The sequence below is a fragment of the Oryctolagus cuniculus genome, chromosome 12, assembly GCF_051225735.1.
Source record: "Oryctolagus cuniculus isolate XC-2025 breed Fujian yellow rabbit chromosome 12, ASM5122573v1, whole genome shotgun sequence".
In the NCBI taxonomy this organism is placed as follows: Eukaryota; Metazoa; Chordata; class Mammalia; order Lagomorpha; family Leporidae; genus Oryctolagus; species Oryctolagus cuniculus.
The window spans coordinates 89,826,833-89,832,740 of NC_142878.1; positions in this window are offsets into that span (position 1 = coordinate 89,826,833).

The window sequence follows — 5,908 nt, forward strand, 5'->3', positions numbered from 1 at the left end:
CACCATCATCACCTCCCTCAGCATCCGTGGGAGGAACCGAGCAGCGCTGCGGTGGATTCGGCCACACCCCCCTCTGGAGAGCTCTCCTAACGCACCTGCACCTGCGGCAGAGTGGCCAGGAAACCGGGGGAAGCTCGGTGGCTCCTCGCGCTGCCCTTTCCCGCGGGGCTCGGTTCTGCATTTGACTTGTACGTTTCATCAAATCCTTCCGGATGGCGGCTGGAGTTCATGGACTCTGACGATGGATCACCACTCTGATTCGTATGACGTTCTTCACATCCTGTCCTTCATCCGGGGACACAGCGCCTCTTCACCCGCCTCCCCAGGCAGTACAGGTGCCTGCGGGTGGTGGACGAATGTGGTACCCCGAGATTTGGGATTTGGGGGTTCAGTTCTGGGGAAAAAAAAAGACTGGTTGGTGGAGTTTCTTACATTTCTGACCTGCTTTCCAAGTCTCCTCACGGGCTTGTTCATTTAATCCATTCCATTTTGTACTTCATCAGTGTGTCCAATTGCTACTTCCTGTTCTTTTTCTCCCTTTGGCAAACCCCGAGAGGTCCAAGCGTCAGCTGGCTCGGGCAGGAGCTGCTGTCGGCTTCTTTGAGGCAGGCGCGCGGGAGCCACGCTGCAAGGAGTTGCAAGCAGCAGGCTCAGGCAGGAAGAAGCTCCGAGCACCCAGCTGCCCGATTGCGAGACTTGCCGCAGAGCGCAGCTGACCATGGCGCAGGGCATGAATCAAGGGCCAGTGCACTTCCAATCACAGCCTGGCCATAATGCGATCAGTTTCAAGGTCAGCAATGAAAAATGTCTCGAAGATGTAGACATTTGGAGATTTTTTATGATGTAAAGATTTTTTCAAGTATTTATTTGAGAAGTAGTGTTTCAGAGAGAGAGAGAGGGAGACATAAAGAAAAGTTTTCCATCCACTGGTTCACTCCCCAAATGGTCACAACGGCTGGAACTGAGCCAATCCATAGCCAGGAGCTTCTTCTGGGTCTCCCACATGGGTGCAGGGGCCCAAGGACTTGGGCCATCCTCCACTGCTTTCCCAGGCCACAACAGAGAGCTGGATCAGAAGAGGAGCAGCCGGGACTTGAACCAGCGCCCATATGGGATGCCAGCACTGGGAGCAGAGGCTTAGCCTACTGTGCCACAGCGGTGGCTCTAGACATTTGGAGATGAACAAGTGTACTTCTAGACAACTCATGGATCAAAGAGAAACGAGTGAAAGTTAGAAAATATTTAGAACTGAAGGTTGATGAAAAGACTGCCCATCCAAATGTGTGTGATACAACTAAAGGGATTCTTAGGTGGGCGTTTATAGATTTAAATGTTTATAGTAGAGAGGAATGTGAGAAGCAAAGACATTTGGCTCATTTTCAAAGTAGGCTGGTTAGCTGTGAGTGGACAACTAGCGAACGTAACAGCTTGCAGATGTGTGGAAAGCTACACGTAGCCAGCTAGCGTGCCAGCCAGGTTACACGCACCTGGGAAGTTCTTAGGCAAAGAGGAGGCTGGCAGTGGCCACAGCCGCTGAAGCAAATGCTGGGAAGATTGCAACCCTGTGGTACTCAGCCAATACGGACCTGGGGAGGGGCCTGCGTGCTAGAGAGTAGGCGGCTTGTTGTAATCCAGGCCGCTGTGCCCGCCCGCCTGCCCGCCCAACACCCAGGCGTGCAAGACCATTAGTGAAGTCGCTTCCGCAGGCTTTCCTGAGTCTGGAGGCCTCCTCGAGAGGACGGGTGAGGCCGTCTCCCACAGGAGGAGGGGCTGATTGCTAAGCTCAGCATCCATAGACCAAGAACAGCGGCATAAACAGATGGGACTAGAAGGCAGAGCAAAATGAAATTTTTTTTTTTGACAGGTAGAGTTATAGACAGTGAGAGAGAGAGAGAAAGGTCTTCCTTCCGTTGGTTCACTCCCCAAATGGCCGTTACGGCCGGCGCTGCGCTGATCTGAAGCCAGGAGCCAGGTGCCTCTCCTGGTCTCCCATGCGGGTGCAGGGCCCAAGCACTTGGGCCATCCTTCACTGCACTCCTGGACCACAGCAGAGAGCTGGACTGGAAGAGGAGCAACCGGGACAGAATCCGGTGCCCATATGGGATGTCGGTGCCTCAGGTGGAGGATTAACCAAGTGAGCCACGGCGCCGGCCCCAAAATGAAAATTAGTGGGAACAGAAGACAATCCAACACAGAGGACAAAGGAGGTGAAAGGTGGCTTCTGGTTTTTTTTTTTTTTTAAGTTTATTAATTTGAAAGAGTGACACAGAGAGAAAGACAGGGGGAGATCTTCCATCTGCTGGTTCACTCCCCAGATGCCTGCAACAGCCAGGGTTGGGCCAGGCGGAAACCAGGAGCCGGGAGCTCCGTCCAAGTCTCCCACGTAGGGGACGGGATTGAACTACCTGAGCCGTCACCTGCTGCCTCCCGGGATGTGCATCAGCGGGAAGTTGGATCAGAGGCAGAGGTGGGACTTGAACCCAGGCACTCCAAAACCCGGGGCGGGGGGGCGGTGTGGGAGGAGGAGACAGACGTCCCAAGGAGCAGCTTTATTCTCTGTAGCACATGCCCACCTCGGTAGTTTCTGTTTTTGTTTTACTTTTTTTTTTTTTTTTAACAACTAATAAAATAGATAAACCTGTTCAGGTCCTCAGAGGCTCATGGCAGCCACTGAGGGCTGAACGTCACCAGGGAGCCTCCAAAAACCAGAGATCCCCTAGAAGAACGGGTGAACAGTCGCGCTGCACAGCCACCGTCCGTGTATGTCCGAGCAGGGAAATAAACTGAAATGTGCGCTAGAAGGGAGTTAAACATCCGAGGCCTGCAGCGCCCCCCGTGCAGGGGCAGGGGCAGGGCACACAGCAGGGGCGAGGCAGCTCGCAGCCAGGGTCTGGGGGCTGGAGCCTGGAGAAAACTCTCTCCCGAGCAGGGGGTCCTGGTGGGTCGGAGCACCTGTGTGTCGTGGAAGCGAAGAAAGGGACCTGCGGCAGCAAGCTTCGGAGGAGGACTTCCGTGGGAGAAGGAGAGGGCTTGAAGGGGGCCGGATCTCTCGGACACCCGGTGGTACTGGGAGATCAGGAAGCCAGGGCAGGAAGTGAGGTCCCTGCGGAAGCAGAACCAAGTTTCTATGGAGACAACGTCACGCGGGTCTGCCTAGAATCCCCTGCAATGCCTGCTCTAGAAAAACACAAGGCATTGCAAATAAATGCCAAGTGGCAAGCAAGCGACATCTCTACACACGTGCTCTACATAGAAACTGCGGGGTCAACATGCTTCAGCGGGTGGAATTCTGTCTCCAAGTGAGGAAATCACAGAGCAAAGCCATTGCAAAGTGCCTGAACCCAGTCAAAGATCCTGCAATAAACGTGTGCAGCTCCAGGCAGATAAAAAACCATCTCCAATCAGGAATGTAAACACGCAGAAAGAAATAGAAAACTCACGGAAAGGTGCAAAGTGAAAGCCCCTCAGCATCAGGAAAGAGAAGAGGAAGATAAAGATCATCTCAGAAAGGAGAAACAAGAACACCCGCGGGGAACAGACTGGACTGAGGGTGAAGACAGAGCAGGGAGAAGTGAACGCAGCTAAGGGAGCAGGTGCGCAGGCACAGTGGGTTCACCGCTGCCTGGGAAGCCTGCATCCCATATCGTCACCAGATGGAAGCCCGGCCACTCTGCTTTTGATCCAGTTCCCTGCCAATGTGCAGAGGAGGGTAGTAGAAGATGGTCCAATTCCTCGGGTCCCTGCCACCCCCATGGGGCACCCAGTAGGAGTTCCTGACTCCTGACTCTGCCTGGTCCAGTCCCAGCTGTTGGGGCATTTGAAGAATGAACAAGCAGACAGAAGATTCTCTCTCTCTCTCTCTCTCTCTCTCTCTCTCTCTCTGTGTGTGTGTGTGTATGTGTCTCCCTCTCTCTCTGTCACTCTACCTCTCAAATGAATAAAGAATTTTTTAAAAAAGAAGCAGCTAAGAGAGCAAAAGTAAAGAAAAGAAAGATTTTAAAACATCGGAGACTTGCGGAGAGAGATGGCAGCAGTCAGTATTTGTATCATTGGCATCCCTAAAGGAGAGGGGAAAAATCGACAATTAAACATCTCTAATATTTAAAACTATAGTGTTATAAAGCCTTCTGGAAATGAAGTAAAACCTGCATCTCCGTATTCAAAGGATTTATTCTGTTTGTGGGAATATAGATCTATAAGAGCCCATTCCAAGAGATTCACTTTTAGGCAGAATGTAACATAATTTTTTGGGTCTTGAATTTAGAAAGATCAATTTTCTTATAATGGCAAAATTCAAGGAGGGATCAGCGTTATGGTGTAGCAGGTTAAACCACCGCCTGCAATGCCGGCATCCCATGTGGGCAGCGGTTTGAGTCCCAGCTGCTCCACTTCTGATCCAGCTCCCTGCTAATGGTCTGGGAAAGCAGTAGAAAATTGTCCAAGTGCTTGCACCCATTTGGGAGACCTGGATAAAGCTCCTGGCTTCTGGCTTTGGCCTGGTCCAGTTCTGGCTATTGTGGCCATTTGGGAAGTGAAGCAGAGGGTGGAAGATATCTCTCTCTCTCTGTCTCTCTCTTTCCCTCCATACCCCCCACATAACTAAACTTTTAAAATAAATGATAACATCTTTTTGTTTTGTTTTGTTAAATATTCATTTATTGAAAGGCAGAGGGAGAGAGAGAGAGAGAGAAATAGAGAGGTTTTCCATCCACTGGTCCACTTCCCAGATGTCTGTATGGCCGGAGCTATGCCAATCCGAGGCTGGGATCCAAGAGCCTCCTCCAAGTCTCCCACACAGGTTTAGGGGCCCAAGGACATGGGCCATTCTCTACTGCTTTTCCAGGCCATAGCAGAGAGCTGGATCTGGAGTAGAGCAGCCGGGACTCAAACTGGCACCCATATAGGATGCTGGCACCACAGGTAGCAGCTTTACCTGCCACATCACAGCACTGGCCCCAGTAAATACATCTAAAAAAAAAAAACCTCAAGGAATTCAAGAATAAGCTACTGATTTCAGTTTCAGACAAGCTAAAGGCTAACATTGATCTTAATAAATCATTGCCTAGTCATCCATTGGAAGGCCATTTTTATTCCTTTTTTTTTTTTTTTTTTTTTTTTTGAAAAGCTTTACAGGGGCCAGTGCTGTGGTGTAGTAGGTTAAGCCTCCACCTGCAGTGCCGGCATCCCATATAGGCGCCAGTTTGAATCCCGGCTGCTCCTCTTCCAATCCAGCTCCCTGCTGATGGGTCTGGGAAAACAATGGAGGATGGCCCAAGTGCTTGAGCCCCTGCACCCACGTGGGAGATCTGGAAGAGGCTCCTGGCTCCTGGCTTCAGAGTGGCCCAGCTCCGGCTATTGTGGCCATTCAGGGAGTGAGAAGGCAGATGGAAGATTCTCTCTCTCTCTCTCTCAATCTCAATCTCTTTCTCTGTCTCTCCCTCTCTGTCTATAACTCTGCCTCTCAAATAAATATATACATCTTAAAAATTAGAAAAAAGATTTATTTATTTATTTATATGAAAGGCAGAGCGACAGAGAGAGAGAGACGGAGTGACAGAGACAGAGAGATCTTCCATCCACTGGTTCACTCCCCAAATGGCCACAATGGCTGGCTCCGGGCCAGGCTGGAGCTAGGAGCCAGGAGCTCCATGCAGGTCTCCCAGGTGGGTGGGCTATTAGTTGCTGCCTCCTAGGCGCCTTAGCAGGGAGCTAGATCAGAAGCGTGGAGCAACTGGAACTAGACCCAGGCACTGCAGTATGGGATTCAGGCATCCCAAGTGGCTGTTTAACCCACTGCACCCCAACACCTGCCCCTGTTGGTGGAAGTTAGGTGGTTTCCAGGTTGTTGTTATAAACAGTGCTGCAACGGACACTCTCATGCAAGTCTTCAGGTGAACAGGTGCGCTCA